The sequence below is a fragment of the Globicephala melas genome, chromosome X, assembly GCF_963455315.2.
Source record: "Globicephala melas chromosome X, mGloMel1.2, whole genome shotgun sequence".
Classification (NCBI taxonomy): Eukaryota; Metazoa; Chordata; class Mammalia; order Artiodactyla; family Delphinidae; genus Globicephala; species Globicephala melas.
In genome coordinates this window covers 115,664,306-115,682,732 of record NC_083335.1, presented here as the reverse complement: position 1 = coordinate 115,682,732, position 18,427 = coordinate 115,664,306, and the positions used below count along the sequence as shown (strand labels likewise).

The window sequence follows — 18,427 nt, the reverse complement described above, 5'->3', positions numbered from 1 at the left end:
TGAGTGGGCTTGGTGATGGCTCGAGCAGTAGCATACAGTGAGATGTTGCTGTGCCAGTTTCTGGGCCTGAACCTTAAAAGACATGAAGCTTCTACTTCCTGTCTCTTGGAACACCCATTCTTGGAACCCAGCCTCTGGGTTCCTTCCTCTGTTCTGAGGAAGCCTAAGCATCTCTGTGGAAAAGCTCACATGGAGAGGACTGAGGCCAGGTTACTGCTGGCATCAACTTCAGCCATATGAATAAGCTGTGTTGGAGTTGGATCCCCCAGCTTCAGGAGACTGCCCAGCTGCCACTGTGTGGTACAGAGACAACCCTTCCTGCTAAGTCCTTCCCACCTTGCAGATTCAGGAGCAAGATAAATGATTCTCGTTACTTTGAACTGCTGAGATTTGAAGTCATTCTTTATGCAGCAATAGATATGCAGGACAATTAGCATCTCCTTTTTCTACTCCTTCCCATTGCTTCCCCAAGAGGCAATTGCTCTCATGCCAGAGCCTTTCAGACTGGAATTTCCAAAACCCAGAATGCCTATGGTTGTGTCTTCCCAGTTCTTTTCCCTGTCAGTGCTGTAGTCCAGAATGCTCTCTGTACCTTCCCTCAGCTCCTTCATCCATGCAACGTTGCCTTCTCTCCTTCAGAGCCCACTGATTAACTAAGTAATATGTTTGGGTTAAGAGCCAGAAGGAGCTGGAGACTTCCAACCCGCTTTTAGTCATCATGCCAACAGAAAGCTTTTATCAAGGTTAAAAGCTGCTCAGTCTTCTATATCCTCACTTAGGTGACATAAATATGCCCTTAAGGGTGTACCTAAAATCTATGATACTGTTAAATTCTGAGTAGGTATTGGTGACAGTCAGCTAAGAGTAAAGCTTGGCCTGTCAGTGGCCACAGGATGGGACCCTCCCCCTGAAGAGTGGTAGGATGGTGAGGATACTCACCATTGAAAGAGGAAGGAGAAATATACTGAGAAGGAAACAGAAAATGGAGAGGGCATCAAAAAAACCACACTTAGGTGGTTCACCTTGACTAAGGGAGACTACTTCTGAGTCACTACTTGCCAGGCTGCTGCTGAAACATGACTATGATTAGTACTAGTACTCCTTGATGGCGCGGTAGGCCTTTCTTTGTGCCAGGTACTGTTCCAACACGCTGTTTGAATTAAGGTGGGTATTATTAGTATCCCTTACTTAGGCCTGAGGAAACTGAGGCATCGAGGGGAGAGGGCACTTGGCGAAGGTCACATGGCATGGCAGTGAGTAACCAAGTTCAGAACCAGGATTCAATCGCAGGGGGTCTGGCTCCATTATCTGTCACCGCCGACATCAGAACTCTAGGCACAGAAGCTTTGGTGAGCCCAGTTTGACTTCACGATACGCCTTTAGCCTTTGGCTCATGTCGTGCATCATGTCGCACAGGCTGAGAGATGCTTCATCTTTTTTATTTTAAACACATTTTAATCTCAGATATATCATATGTGCCTTTGTAGGCTGCTTAAAGTCATTCTCAGAAGGTAGAGTAAAAATAAACGAATACACAAAGATAGGTTACAAAAGCAAATGAAAAAAAGATAATGGAGTAGCTCTGTGTAATAAGAATTAAGCCCAGTGGCCTTTATGGTGATGAACTAGGAAACTAGGTCACATCTGCATTAGACATGTATTCCTGAGTTTATAGACATTCTAATGACCCTTAATTAACAGTGGCTTTAAAAAATATTAATTTTTGCTTTTTTTAAAAAAAGTAGGTATAGATTTTTTTTTCTTTTTTTAGTCTACAGACATTTATTGGTTGCCCACAAAGAGTTGAATACATACTTGATGATAAATATTTTGCCAATAGGATAGCCTCCAGAGAACCACCTGCTTATATTGAAACCTTTCATCTGCATTAAACTGCATGCATAATTTAAGCTGACTCTAACACCTCAGAGAGGCTCAAAAAGGAATCCATCTTTTCTCAGTGGGCAGAAATAAGTAGGCTCTCTAACTGTAAAGAATGTGACCCGTGCTCGCTTCAGCAGCACATATACTAAAATTGGAGCAGTACAGAGAAGATTAGCATGGCCCCTCTGCAAGGGTGACGCGTAAATTCGTGAAGCGTTCCATATTTTTGTATGTATATGTATAGCTGATTCACTTTGTTATACAGCAGAAACTAACACACCATTGTAAAGCAAGTATGCTCCAATAAATATGTTAAAAAAAAAAGAATATGACCCATTTCAGAGAAAAGGGTATTTCTTTAAAGAATCCTATTTGTGTATCAAAAACAATGTGGTTAACTAATATAAGTGCAAAGACATTACAAATGCTGTTTAAAAATGCATGAGTCTAGTGTTTAATATATTCAGAATAAAGTCAGAGGGTTTTTACAGGAAGACATAAAACAAATGTTCTGTATCCTCGTCACTCCGCTTTTTTCCAGTGTTTCATATTGGCTGTGTAAACAATCAACACTGAATAGTAAAGAGGTGTTGCTGAACAGATAATGGGTTTGAATTAGCTAAACTTGGCCTGGGCAGACTGAACATACCGGTGGGGCATATGATTCTTAATCTGATAACTACTAATTTGAAGTCAATAGCTTTAAGATACTGAAGGAAAAAGAGAAACCGCCTTTCTGAGGAGGACAGACAGAGCAGGGAAAAGCAGTGTGACCAGTGTGGGATATGTACCTTTTCTCTATCTTTTGAAGTGTTGAAAAAAATATTTCCCTCCATTTATTGGGATAAATTATTTTCTGTAAAGCTTTTTATATCTTAATTAAGTTTTTAACTTTAACTTTATTATTATTATTATTGATTGATTTTGGGAGGGGTGCCATGCCCTGTGGCCTGTGGGATCTTAGTTCCCCGACCAGGGATTGAACCTGGGACCTTGGCAGTGAGAGCACGGAATCCTAACCACTGGACCACCAGGAAATTCCCTAAATTTAATTTTAAATAAATTTTAAAATTTAGAAGCATAAAAATATTTTTAAATGACTAGCTCTCATAAAAATAGTTGCAATTCTGTTAAAAATAAACATGGGTTACCTGGGCCATGATTATTAATTTGCTAAGTAGATATATACATATGCTTTTATTTTGGGTTCCATTAGCATCTTAGTTCAATTTAGGGGAAAGCGGGTAAGCACAGAGAAGCAGAATAAGGTAGATCAGAGCCAGACGTCAGAAGATCTGGGTTTATGACCCAGTTTTGCAGCTCTCTTTACTAGCTGTGACCATAGTCAAAGTCTGTTTATGCCTCAGTTTCTCATGGTGTAAAATGTAGATAATGAGACCTATTTCTCTGTGTCAGAAAGTTATCTTGATGAGTAAATGAGAAATTGGTGGGATAATGTTTGCAAATAGAAAATTGATATACATAAGCAGACACTATTAATTTCTTATAAACAGAAAATTCATTTAAAATATTTATGATGTTACTGCTGTATGTAGGGCAATACTCTAGGTCTTATGAAGATTAAAAAAAATAAATCAGATATGGTTCCTATAGTTCATTCCAAAAGCTTATAGTAACACAGGATCAACCAACTTGCTGTGAGGAGCCAAGTGGGAAACACATAAGGGTTTGGGGGCCAGATTGTCTCTATTGCAATTACTCAACTCTGCCATTATAGGGCAAAAGCAGCCATAGACAATATGTAAAATAGTGAACATGGCTCTGTTACAATAAAACTTTATTTACAAAAACATGCAATGGACCAGATTTTGTCCACGAGCTGTGGTTTACTGACACTGGGTCTAATCAGAGAGAATATGTGCATGTAACACTATAATATGCGGTCAGAGCACTAGGTGTTAAAAACGAAATAGATGAAGAGTGAAGGGCATCATCTAGGTGAGATAAGAAAGTCTTCCAGGAGATTATAAATTTGAGTGAGGCCTTGAAGGATGTGGTCATGTTTGGATTTGTAAACTGGAGGAAGACATTCCCAGCAGAAAAGATAGCATAAGAAAAGGTATAAAGTGGAAACATGAAGGAAATATTTAAAGAAGAATGAGCAATTTATTTGGCAAATTTGTAGTCGTAGAGTGAGAAGAATTCACTAGAGTAGATGTAAGAATGGAAAAACATATATAATCATTTAAACATAAGCTGTATTATTTCTGACCTCACCCCACCCCCTTGATGAATACTAAGCTGTAGTTGTTGGGAAAGGATTTCTTCTAATTTTGGTTAGTCAGAATACTCCTACATGTTTCTATGTTGCAGAGTCATTTTAGGTATTTCTAAGGATATACTGCAACTTGTAATTATTCCCAAGAATGGTTTGTCTGTCTTCGTGGTTCTATACACATTCTTCATCAGTCAACAAAGAATTGCACATAGGTTGGCCACTATGAGGACAGAACCATGAGGAGGAGTGTCTGATTCAGAACAGGGAGTAATTCTCTAGAGCTACACTGTCCAACATGGTAGCCTCATGTGGTTATTTAAATTTCAGTAAAACTAAAAATTCAGTTATTCAGTCATACTAGCCACATTTCAAGTGTGCAGTACCTACCTGTGTCTAGTGGCCACTGTACTGAACAGTGCAGATGTAGAACATTTTCACCATTGCAGAAAGTTCTGTTGGACCATGCTGCCCTTAAGAGATAAGAAACCAGCAACCATTATACATTGACTTAGAGTCCTGGGGCTGGAGATTTGGGTGACAGTTATGATATTTAGCAACTGGCTCCATTAACAAATACATCCCTTTCTAAGTATTAGTTTTGTCACTTGTGATATGGGGTAATAATAGTACTTACAGGTGGTGATAAGATAAAATGATGCACAGCTCTTTGGAAGCTGTAAAATACTACATAAACATATGACATTGCTGTTATTTCAGTGATACCATCTCTGTGCCTTCAGGCAATTTCCGTTATTTTCCTTTTTTGCTTCCATGTACAAAATCATGTCATTTGCGAATAGAGATAGTTTTGCTTTTTCCTTTCCATTCTGGATGCCTTTTATTTCATTTTCCTGCCTAATTGCTCTGACGTGAATCTCCAATACAGTGTTGAATAGAAAATGGTTAGAGCAATCACTAATCATTAGAGAAATGCAAATTAAAACCACAGTGAGGTATCACCTCATACGGTCAGAATGGCCATCATCCAAAAATCTACAAACAATAAAGGCTGGAGAGGGTGTGGAGAAAAGGGAGCCCTCCTGCACTGTTGGTGGGAATGTAAATTGATACAGCCACTATGGAGAACAGTATGCAGGTTCCTTAAAAAACTAAAAATAGAACTACCATATGACCCAGCAATTACACTACTGGGTATATACCCTGAGAAAACCATAATCCAAAAAGACACATGTTCCGCAATGTTCATTGCAGCACTATTTACAATAGCCAGGACATGGAAGCAACCTAAGTGTCCATCAACAGATGAATGGATAAAGAAGATGTGGCACATATATACAATGGAATATTACTCAGCCATAAAAAGAAACGAAATTGAGTTATTTGTAGTGAGGTGGATGGACCTAGAGTCTGTCATACAGAGTGAAGTAAGTCAGAAAAAGAAAAACAAATACCGTATGCTAATGCACATATATGGAATCTAAAAAAATGGTACTGATGAACCTAGTGGCAGGACAGGAATAAAGACGCAGACGTAGAGAACGGACTTGAGGACACAGTGGGGAAGGGGAAGCTGGGACGAAGTGAGAGAGTAGCATTGACGTATATACACTACCAAATGTAAAATGGATGGCTAGTGGGAAACTGCAGCATAGCACAGGGAGATCAGCTCGATACTTTGTGACGACCTAGAGGGGTGGGATGGGGGGGTGGGACGGAGGCTCAAGAGGGAGGGGGGGCTTCCCTGGTGGCACAGTGGTTGGGAGTCCGCCTGCCGATGCCGGGGACACGGGTTCGTGCCCCGGTCTGGGAGGATCCCACATGCCGCGGAGCGGCTGGGCCCGTGGGCCATGGCTGCTGAGCCTGCGCGTCCGGAGCCTGTGCTCCACAACGGGAGAGGCCACAACAGTGAGAGGCCCGCGTACAGCAAAAAAAAAAAAAAAAAAAGAGGGAGGGGATATGGGGATATATGTATACTTGTATACTTATAGCTGATTAACTTTGTTGTACAACAGAAACTAACACAACATTGTAAAGCAATTATACTCCAATAAAGATATTAAAAAATAAAAATAAAAGTAAAGAAAATGGTTAGAACAGACATTCATGTCTAGTTTCTGATCTTAAGGGGAAGGTTTTCAGTCTTTCACCATTAAGTATGATGTTATCTGTAGGTTATTTGCTGGTGCCCTTTATCAGGTTAAGGAAGTTCCCTTTTTTTTTTTTATTTTTATTGGAGTATAGTTGATTTACAATGTTGTGTTTGTTTCAGGTATACAGCAAAGTGAATCAGTTATACATATACATATGTCCACTCTTTTTTTTTTTAAATTCTTTTCCTACATAGGCCATTCAGAGTATTGAGTAAAGTTCCTTGTGCTATACAGCAGGTTCTTATTAGTTATCTATTTCATATATCGTAGTGTGTATATGTCAGTCCCAATCTCCCAATTTATCCCTCCCCACCCTTATCCCCTGGTAACCATAAGTTTGTTTTCTATATCCGTGACTCTACTTCTGTTTTGTAAATAAGTTCATTTGTACCCTTTTTTTGGGGAAGTTCCCTTCTTTTCTAAGTCTCTTGATTTTGTTTTGTTTTTTATCATGAAAATGTGTTGGTCCCTCCTCCCTTGTCTCATTCAATTTGCTTATCACCTTTTCTTTGCTCCTTCCCTTATTATTCTTTTCTGTCTTAGCTCTTTATAGGTACGGAAACCAACTATGTGAGGCTGTACGTAGCATCCCCCAAAGAATTTCCTTTCCAGGAAGGTCAGACAAGAGTACATGGATGCATTAGACAAACCCCTGGCACCTACGTTAAGGCTACTGCTAAAAAATCAATGCCGAGTTCATGTTCTACCACAGTGGGAAATGTTATTTCTTGGCAGAGGAACTGTATACCATTAATGTTTACTATTTATTTATTTTGCCACGCCATGCAGCATGCGGGATCTTAGTTCCCCAACAAGGGATCGAACCTGTGCCCCCTGCAGTGGAAGCGTGGAGCCTTAACCACTGGACTACCAGGGAAGTCCCACAAGTTATTTTTTTGAGATGGGAAATAGTGGAGTTTATTTATTGATGTGGTAGTCTGCTATGGGGGAGAAGAGGACAGGAGAGTGAGAGAAAAAAATAAAGATATGATGAAGCATCAGAAAGGAAGTTGGGGAAACTATATGAGCAAAGACAAGGATGTGGAAATAATCGTGGAATGTTCAAGAGCTAGTGAGTGATGAGACTGAGCTGATGTATATGACAGCAGGTGTTTTTGTAACATAAGTAGGTAGCATGTGAGTCCTAGAGGTCCTCCATAAAACTTCAATTTGTGGACAGATCTAATTTCAGATCTGGAATCCCATGGAAACAATGGTTTCCTGGTTGAGAGGGAGTCATTAAACAGTCTGTAGGATTCTAAGGAAATTATCTCTTAATAGAACAAAAAAATAACTTGCCAGTTCTTTTTTTTAAATTTTTTTTATTGAAGTATAGTTAACTCAATGTTGTGTTAGTTTCAAGCGTACAGCAGTGATTCCGTGTTTTATATATATATATATATATATATATATATATATATATATATATATTCTTTTTCAGATTCTTTCCCATTACGTGCCACCACAAGATACTGAGTATAGTTCCCTATGCTCAAGGAATCTTTAAAATTTATTTATTTATATATTTATTTATTTATTTATTTTTGACCATGCCACACAGCATGCAGGATCCTAGTTCCCTGACCAGGGATTGAAGCCATGCCCCCTGCAATGGAAGCGTGGAGCCCTAACCACTGGACTGCCAGGGAATTCCCTGCTAGCTCATTATAATCACAAATTTAGCAGTGTATTTCAGTGTTTCAAAGCCCTTTTCTTCAGGAAAGGTGAACATGTCTTATTGTTGTCGTCTTCCATTTTATCCCCAACCTTCCCTTATTTTCTGCATATTAGATTTTATAGTCTCCCAAAGATCTCACCACTGTGGGGTACATGGTAAGCATCATCTCCAGGGCCCTTATGTGTTATATTCCTTTTTATCCAGCTCAGTATCAAACTTCCTTTGTTTTAGTTGCAGTGCCAATTTGCTGACTCACTTAATTTACTTGACCAGAGTGTTTTCTCCGGCTCCGATGATGTCAGTCCCATCCTCTTAACTCCTGCATCCGTGGAAGGCTAGGATCAGCTTCTTCATTGTCCATCTCCCCTTTCCGAGACACTGACCATTTTTACAGTTTCCTCTGCCTTCTGGGAATCAGCCTTCACCTAGCTTCCTCTTGATTCCAAAGAGACCTGACAAATGTACTTACACTAAGTTATGAGGAGCTTCATATGTTATCTCTTCCCAGAGTGCAAACATTTAAAAATGGGACGGCAAAGAGTGGTGTGGTGGGCAGCTTCTGACATGGCCCCCGGTGAGCTCTGCCTCCTGTGTGGAGGACGGAATTGTGATTCCCTCACTGTGTGATTCCCTCCCCTTGAGTGTGGGTCTAACTTAGTGACTTGCTTCTGTTTCCAGTTAAGGGCCTGTGTGCCCACGGCACAGAAAGGCAAACTCTGACAGCTGGTGTTTGCAGCAAAGTAAGGGTTATGTAGCAATAGATAATTAATACAAGTGGACAGTACATACTCCAAAGTAATGACTTCCAAATGGTGAACATCCAGATGTGCAGAAACAAGAAGGGCGATATTTTGGAGCAGAGGCTGTCCCTGGCTCAGCTCCATGGAGACAATTGCCCACTCTTAAACATAAGGTCATCGTTACTGGTAGCAGCTAAGAACCTTACAATCCATAAAATCAACTCTTCAGGATCTGTTTTGCTCAATTTACAATTGCCTGACGTATGTGAACCTCACATAGGCCAATTTCTGAGGTTATTAGATTTTTTCTCCTTTTTGATTTGACCCAGATAAGTTGTCATTGACCTGCACCACGTTTGTACTCATGCAGTTCTGCAACTTGTCAGAATTATTTCAACTGCTTCTCTCTAGCTGTCAGCAGCATCCCCTAGCTTGGCACTATTAGGAAAATATTGTGTGAGTATACTCTTTAAGCCCATTACCTAAATCACAAAGGAAGCATCCTGGTGTAGGAGAACGAATCCTTTTGGAACTGACTTAATACGGATCACATATTAGTACTTCTTTGAAAATGATTCTCAAATCAGATATGTTATTTAAAGTATATTTTCCTAGTTTTTTTGAGAAGCATGGAATGTGCTTATCAAAAGTCTTGCTAGACCCAGATCTCATTTCTCTCCTCCGTGTCCCCCAAGCCAAGCATGGAAAGGTGTCTGCTCAGGTTCCCCCACCTTCATCCAGAGGATGCCAGACTCAGATTTGCCAGCGTGAGTCCTGGCCGTCAGCAATGCAGCTGTGCAGACAGTAAGCAGCGACAGGAAACGGTTGGGGGCGGCCAGGGCGAGGGAGCTTCTTATGGTCTGTCATTCTGTCTCTGCTTAAACAAGAGAGGAGACAACTGCTGCCCATGAAGGACCACGCTGCTGTCCCTCTCACCTGTGGTATTTGTCCTTCTATTCTATGAGTAGTAAATGGCCTGTCTTTATACCATTGAGATTTTACAATGCCAAGTGGATGCTACCTGACTTATAGTTACAAGTTATTTTTAATGCTGCATTCCAGTTGTTTTGTGAGCCTGGAAGCTCACTTCTGCAAACTCAAACCTTTGACAAGGTCTGACTTGCATGATACAATATAGGCATCCCTGTCTGCTCGGTGCCTATTTTGCAGAGAATTAAGCCAGATATTGTGGAAAGAAAGAAAGCAAGCAAAAGATAGTATCCTTCCATCAGAGTTTTCAGTACTTGGAAGAGGAAATAACAGAATTTTAAAAGTCTATGGATACAAAAAAAAAAAAAAGAAATATATACATACTTGATTGTGTGTGTGTGTGTGTGTGTGTGTGTGTGTGTGTGTGTGTGCATGTTTGAGGAATTCTAGAGATAGCTGTGCCAGAATGGCTGCTGAGAATGTACAGCATTAAGTGCTCTGTGAGTTTATCGAGTGTGAGTTTCTGTGGGAGCAATAACCGTACAAGTGCCGAAGGCTGCAACAGAGAAATGGGATAAAGGATGTGAAGGCGCAGTTGTGATGATTAAATTGCAAATCTCCCTCTATTTTCCAATAAATAATAGTATAAAGTAACATTCTAGACGGTAAAGGACAAACAACGTTAGCTTAATGAGGGTTCTGTGGTTGGACCCCAAGATATGTAAGGAATGGCAAGAGTACCTGAGTTTTCTTTGCTGCGTTTCTGTAACTGGCAGCAACACTCTGCTGGATTTTGAAAAAAGAAGAAAAAAATCTTGGCTTCTTATTTTAATTCCAAGAGTGAGTTCAGACAAAGGGATTGATCTTTGTGTAGACTAGCTTTGGAAAGGTCGTCATCTCCAAGTTCAGGGATTTAAAAAATACGCCCCTCCCCCACCCATGTTATAGTTCATTTCAGGGTAAACTTTTTGATTTTTTGGCCACACGGCATGGCGCGGCATGTGGGATCCTGACCAGGGATCGAACCTGTGCCCCCTGCAAGTGCCCCCTGCCCTGGAAGCGCAAAGTCTTAACCTCTGGAGTGCCAGGGAAGTCCCCACTTCGGAGTAAATTTTAAAAGCTTACGGTTCCAGTTTTGACTGTTTGGCCATTTCCCCAGTTTGAAGGTAGCAAGGAGAGAGCACAGTACCCCGTCACCTAGTTAATTCCTATTTAGTTCTCAGGTTTCACTTAATAGGTTTTTCACGATGATCTCATGTTCTGCACGCTAGATCACACTGCCTCTTTGTATGCTCTCATAGCAACTTGACCTTTTTCATTTTGCCATTTATCTGAAGCTTGTGATTGTATATTTTTGTAATTATTTCTTTTGTCTATCACCAGATAGCTGATATTTATTGCTCTCCCCTTTTTAAAACTGAGATATAACTGGCATATAACATTGTATAATTTTAAGGTGTACAGTGCGTTGATTTGATACGTTTATATATTGCAATGTGGTTACCACCATAGCCTTAGGTAACTTTTCCATCGTGTCACATAATTATCATTTCTTTTTTGTGGTGAGAACATTTAAGATCTAGTCTCATAGCAACTTTGAAATGTATAGTACAGTGTTGTCTATAATCACCATGCTGTACATTAGACCCCCTAGAACGTACTCATCTCCTAACTGCAAGTTTGTGCTCTTTGACCAGCATCTCCCCCTTTCCCGCACTCCCCAGCCCCTGGTAACCACCATTCTCATCTCTGTTTCTATGAGATCAGCTTTTTTAGATTCCACACATAAGTGAGATCATAAAGCATTTTCTTACTCTGTGTCATTTATCTCACTTAGCATAATGCCCTCAAGGTCCATCCATGTTGTTGCAAATGACAGGATTTCCTTCTTTCTCGTGGCTGAGTGGTATTCCATTGTTTATATAGACCACAATTTCTTTATTCAGGCATTAATGGATGCTTAGGTTGTTTCCGTATCTTGGCTATTGTGAAAAATGCTGCAAAGAACATGGGAGTGCAGATATCTCTTAGATGTCCTGTTTTTGTTTCCTTTGGCTATATACCCAGAAGTGGAACTGCTGGGTCATATGGTGGTTCTATTTTTAATTTTTGAGGAACCTCCGCACTGTTCTCCATAGTGGCTGCACCAATTTACACTCCCACCAACAGTGCAAGAGGGTTCCCTTTTCTCCACACCCTCTCCAGCACTTGTCATCTTTTGTCTTTCTGATGATGGCCATTCTAACAGATGTGAGGTCATATCTCATTGTGGTTTTGATTTGTATTTCCCTGATGATTAGTCATACTGAGCACCTTTTCATGTATCCGTTGGCCATTTGTATGTCTTCTTTGGAAAAATATCTATTCAGTTCCTCTGCCCATTTTTAAATTGGGTTGTTTGTGGCTTTCCTATTGAGTTGTATGAGTTCTTTATATTTTGGATATTAAACCCTTATCAGATATATGTTTTGCATATGTTTTCTCCCATTCCATAGGTTGCCTTTTCAATTTGTTGATTGCTTCTTTTGCTGTGCAGCAGCTTTTTAGTTTGATGTATTCTCATTTGTTGATTTTTTGCTTGTGTTATTGCTCCTTTATTCTATGTAAAATAACTCTATTCTGTTTGGGGTAGGAAGTTTCCTATCTAACATATACCTTTCCTAGACTCCTATGCATTTATAACTGGTCATGTGATTATAGCTGGTCATGTGAACAGATGATTAAGATATAGGTAAAGTCATACAGTGAGGCTTCAGGGATGTTCTTTAAAATGGCAACAGACACAGCTGACTTGCGTGGCTTTTGCCTGTCATATTCCCTCTTTTCCTGCTTAGGGCACAGTTACAATATTGGAAGAGAAGCAGCCACTTTGCAACCATAAGGCAACAAGCATTAAATGAAAGCCACATGCTATGCTGAGTCTGAGCAAAAAGACAGATGCCGCATAGATTCCCCAGTGACATCACACAGCGACCATACTCCTTGGGACTTTAGCACAAGAAAAATAACCACTTTGCTGATGTTCATTGCCTTTGTTTTTGTTTTTTTGCAGTTTCTCTTGCAGTAGTATAGAAGATAAGCAAAGAAGGAATGCTACTGACTACCTAGAGAAGAGGGATGAGTTCCATTAGACTGGGGTGTGATGTGAGGGAAAGATACCCTTTCCTGGGAACTTGTTATTGAAGAAGTCAGTAGAAGACAGTTGAGGGTGAGGCCAAGACCCCAGTGGAGTGAAAAGAGAAAAGTGTTCATTGAATGAGTAAAGTCCGAGGAAATGGAAGGGAAATTGTGCAGGTCTGTGAGATGTCTAATGTGCCAGTTATTAAGTGTGCCTGAGCTGGAGGAGAGGCTCGCTGTGGTTAGTATACTTATTGTGGTGCACTGAGCACACCAGAGTGCATCAAATGCGGAGTGAATTGATTTCACCTAACTATCCTTTGCCATCTTTTTAGCAAAATAATGACTAATGCAACCCTGCAAATGTGTTTCTCCGGAAGAAGTTTTAGGGAAGGGAGATTTGCTTTACCGAATCCCTTTCATCTATGTTACAGATTACTTAGTCTACTTATTTGAACTTGAGAACTATACTTTTGGCCATTAGTCAAAGGAATGCTCACCTAAAAAGATTATATTCAGCACTATCCTTACAAAATCAGCTACTTAGGTCGATTTTTTTCTACTTCTAAATGTATCGAGTACAGTACCAGAACAATGGAAGACCCTACTTTTGGAAGGTGAGGAGGTATCTACAGGCCAAAGCACAGTCCACGTTACGCAGCTCACAACGTGGCTCTCTCTCTGCTCCCCACCCTGCATTCCTTCCTCCAGAAGCATCTTCCTAAATGATTCCAGAGTGGGCCTCAGATTTGTCCACACTAGGGAAAGGCCCAGCCTTCTCATGAAGCAGGCCAAAGCCTCTCACTGGAGGCAAACTCCAGTCTCAGTTCTCCAGGACTTGCATCTGACCTCCTGAGTTTTACACAGTTCCTCTATTTCCTCCATTCACTAGGCTATTGTTCGCCTTAGAATAGTGCTTGCCCCATATACCAGTACTATTTATATCCTCCTGCTTCTCGCTGATGACCTAGCTTTGGAATCCTTACTTGCCGTGATCTTGGGTAATTCTGTACACTTCCTCACTGGCTTGCCTTGTGGCTTCTGGTCCATTTCCTGCTCTGAATTCTGGTACTCACTCAATCAATAACGGATACCCTGTCTCTGCTTCTCTGGTTCCTAGGCCGGCCCCTTGCAAGTTGTTGAGTTCTTTTTCAGGGTTAAATGCCAAGAAGCAGAAAGAGATGGACTGTTAGGCAGGAAGTTCATATGAACATATAACCTTCCCCTATCTCAGCCATATGAGAGAAACTAGACTTCCTGCCAGTGACTGTGTTCATAGCATCCCTTTCTCAGTCAGTCAGGAACTGGTTAATCCCTGGAATCTGATTTTATGGGCAGTCGTCATTTCGGATGTCCACATTTCAAGCCCTTAGCAATCAATGCCTTTTCTTTTTTTTTTCTTTTAACACTTATCTCAAAAGAACATCAAACTCAGCCCTCATAGAAGAGCTCATTCAGGCCGAATAAATGGTCAAGGAAGGGTCAAGCGTCTGTTGTCCAAAAAAAAGGGAAAGGTTTATGGTACAAAACTATTACTTTCTCTTTTATGTTTTTAAAAATATTTTTAATTAAGACTATTTTTTAAGAGCAATTTTAGGTTCACAGCAAAACTGAAAGGAAAATACAGAAATCTCCCATATACCCACTGCCGCCACACATGCATCGCCTCCCCCATTATCAACATCCCCACCAGAGGGCTACATTTGCTACAAATGATGAACCTGCATCCATATATCATCATCACCCGAAGTCCGTAGTTTACATTATAGTTCACTCTCGATATTGTACAGTCTGTAGATTTGGGCAAATGTATAATGACATGTATCCCTCATTATATCATACATTATATTTTATACTACCCTAAAATCCTCTCTCCTCTGCCTGTTCATTCCTTCCTCCCCTCCTAACCCCTGGCAACCACTGATCTTTTTACTCTGTCCATAGTTTTGCCTTTTCCGTAATGTCACATGGTTGGACTCACACAGTGCGTAGCCTCTTCAGACTGCCTTCTTCCACTTAGTGATACACCTTTAAGGTTCCTCCATGTCTTTTCATGGCTTCACAGTTAATTCCTTTTTAGCCCTGAATAATATTCCATTGTCTGGACGTCCCACAGTTTATTTATCCATTCACCTACTAAAGGACATCTTGGTGGATTCCAAGTTTTGGCAATGATGAATAAAGCTGATATAAACATCCATGTGCAGGTTTTGTGTAGAATAAGTTTTCAACTCTTTTGGATAAGTACCAAGGAGCGTGTTTATTAGATCATGTGGCAGGAGTGTGTTTAGTTTCATAAGGAATGGCCGAAGTGTCTTCCAAAGTGGCTGTACTGTTTACATTCTCACCAGCAATGAAGGAGAGTTTCTATTACTCCACATCCTTGCCAGGATTTTGTGTGGTCACTGTTCCAGATTTTGGCCATTCTAATAGGTATGTAGTGTTCTATATGTTTTTGTTTTGCTTTGTTTTGCAATTTATTTCCTATTGACAATGCTTTTATTGTTACTTGGGAATAGCAACTAAGGATTATGTGGTTCTCTATTACTAGTTCAAATTAAAATCCGCAGGACCTAATCCTCTCTCAAATGTTTAAATGGAAAAAAAAACAAACAATGAATCAATACATTTAAAGTACTTCAGGAAGTATGTGGTGCAGTATAAGCACTGTGTGGTTGTTTGCTGTTACTTTAACTAAAAATCCATCGCATTCATGAAAACTGCCGGCAGCATGTATGTCACGAGCCCATTTGGTAGCACAGGGAACTTGCTGAGTTGAACTTTTGTTGGTAGGTAGGCCCCCCACTCATTCCTTGGTAAAAAACACACATTGAAGATTTTCAACACTGAGATTTCTCTGAGAAATGGACCTGAAGATGAAATACTTGTGGATTCACTCAGCACCTTCTCTTCACCCTTAACCGGGAGCAGCTCACTCCTGGGTCATTGTGTGTTGTTAAATCACCATGGAGCTGGGCTGGGACACAGCACACCAGGCCTTCTCACCAATGCTCAAGACATCATTAGCACCGTCATGTCTCTGAAAGCCCAGATCTATTTGTCTCCTTGGTCATGTCCCTTAGGACACAGGCTCTGTCCTGTGCCGATGCCTTTAATTACAGCATTCTTCATAGTTTTTCCCAGGTCAAGCAAGAGTCAGGCACCAACAATATATTTCTTCTTCTATCAGTTCAGTTTTGGCTTTCAGTAGATTATTCAGCTCAAACTCCCTTTAAGAGCAAATCAGAGTCAAGAGCCCTTGGGCTCTGTGTGCAACTGGCTGGACCGCTGTGCTTCCCCCATCTTATTCCTTCCCCACCCACACTCACGGCCTGGATGCCACTATCTCTGTGCCTTGAAACCATCAGATCAAATCTCATCTTGTCCTTTATCCTGTTTGAACTGGGATTCACAAAGAGAAGTTCAGACTCACCAAGTCATCCTTCATTTCCTGGCCTCTCATCCCCATACTCACCACATGTCACAAGTCACCTTACTAGTTAGCATGTCCCTGCTCACAGGATTTTTAATTTCTGACCCCTCCCCGCCTCGTGCTCATCTGCTTTACTTTTCGAAATTACCACTGCTTATAATTTCTTTCATTGTTTATTATCTGTCTGTTCCCACTTGAATATAACCTTCATGAAGGTAGAGACTCTGTCTTGTTCGCCGTGTTTTCCTAGTGCCAAGAATAGCGCCTGGCACACGGCAAGAACATGAAAGACCATTGTTAAATGGCACTCTACCAGTAATGCGCACGTGATGCTTGGGAAAAGATTCTTAGGACTTTTCGTTCCTGAATCCAGCTTCAGGAATTCTACTCCATTCCTCCTTAGCAGCATCAACTCCCTTTAGATTTCTGTTCAGAGTCTCTGAGCTTAGTTTGCCTCCCCCACCCTAGTCATAACTACCATGATCATCTTCTTTGGGCTCCTGTGTCAGCCTGTCTTTTTTTAGTTAAGCAGTTGCTGAAGAGATGCCCTCTCTTTTTTGTCCTTTATGCTTTTTTTTGGGAGAGCAGTGGTGGAAAGGGTAGGGCAGGAACACTGCTTTCTTTTGAAAGTCATGTAACTACAGTCAAGCCACGAAGTTTGGCTGGCTTCTGAAGATCTTTTTTCTAGTTTCTTTGTACTAAGACAGATAGCTCTGAATACCATTTGGCAGTATTCCCTGCCATTTTCTTTTCCCTTCCATTTTCATTTCTTTTATCTGTAATCTACATTCTAGCCAAGCTCTGAAAGATTATCTTTTTTCAGCCCTCACTGTGAAGGTTGAATTATAGCTATGATTTATCTATTGCCTATTACATTCATCAATATATGCATATATGTGTGTTTGCATGTGCGAATGTGTGTATATGTACATATACACACACACACACACACACATATATACATCATTTTACAGATGAGAAAACTGAGATTCAGAGAGGTAAAATAGCTTCTCCAACATTAATCAGATGGTGAAGTCCAACTTCCCAACAGTAGAGTTTACCATTCCTTACCTCTCATTTTCTCTTTAGTCCATTTTAACCTACTCCATTCAAAACTACTCTTAAGGGCTTCCCTGGTGGCGCAGTGGTTGAGAGTCCGCCTGCCGACGCAGGGGACACGGGTTCGTGCCCCGGTCCGGGAAGATCCCACATGCCCCGGAGCGGCTGGGCCCGTGAGCCATGGCCGCTGAGCCTGCGCGTCCGGAGCCTGTGCTCCGCAACGAGAGAGGCCACAACAGTGAGAGGGCCGCGTACCGCAAAAAAAAAAAAAAACAAACAAACAACACTTAAAAGGTTGCCAAATCTTGTTGATTTTTGTTAATTTAAAAATTTCTCTATGAAATATTTCAAATATATAGACAAAAAGAGAAAATTATACCAGTAGTGCTCATATATTATCCTACATTTGCTTCAAACTTTTAAAAGAAATAATCCACTACAGCTAAGGTGATGTCTATTTTATACTTTTCCCTGGTCACATTCCCCCTACTTCCTCTCCAGATGTCACTGCTTTCAGGACTTAAAAAAAATAATTCCTATGCTTGCTTTTACATTATTCCTAAATACAAATGGATCTACAGAAGTATATATACTTAGTTTTAGATTTTTAAAAAAACTTTTAAATAACTGTCTTTGTAACAATTGCTTTTTTTTTTTAGCTCAACATTAGGCTTTGGGGATTTTTCCATGTTGATTAGACTGTCTCTCTTTTTCATTCATTTTAATTGCTCAGAGTATTCCATTGCATGAATATACCACAATTTATTTACCTCGTCTCCTGTTGATATATAATTAGGTCATTTCTATATATTGGTTTTTAAAACTATAATGTCGCTCTTCTGTCTTCTTCTTATGCCATGTCTCAGCAACATTTTCCATAGTTAACCATTCTTTATTCTTCTACACTTTTCTCTCTTGGTTCTGCAACACCCAGAGTCTTTGGTTTTAATTGTCGTCTGGTCACTCCTGAGTTTTCTTTCCCTTCCTGCCTTCTTCTATTTAACCTAAAATTTTGGGGGTTCGCCAGAACTTGGTATCAAGCCATTTCGCCTTGTCTCTCCGTCCCAGTTTCTTCCGAGATGGTCTCATCCATCCCTATGACTTTAAATATAGACTGACAATACGGAAAGTGCCATCCCATGCCCACATCTCTGAGCTCCAGACTCATGAATCATGACAATTACCTACTTGACACGTCTTCTTGGATGTCTCAAAGGCCACTCGAGTTCAAACTTA

General features: G+C 40.5%; 1 protein-coding gene and 1 non-coding gene across 6 annotated transcripts in view; both read left to right on the top strand.

Moving 5' to 3' along the window:
* Window positions 1-18,427, top strand: part of FRMPD4 (FERM and PDZ domain containing 4) — a 797,331-nt gene that overhangs the window by 137,094 nt on the left and 641,810 nt on the right. The window lies entirely within an intron of this gene.
* On the top strand, window positions 2,006-2,112 carry LOC115846468 (U6 spliceosomal RNA). Its single transcript, XR_004036904.1, has one exon. It is a non-coding gene; the product is annotated as a U6 spliceosomal RNA (small nuclear RNA).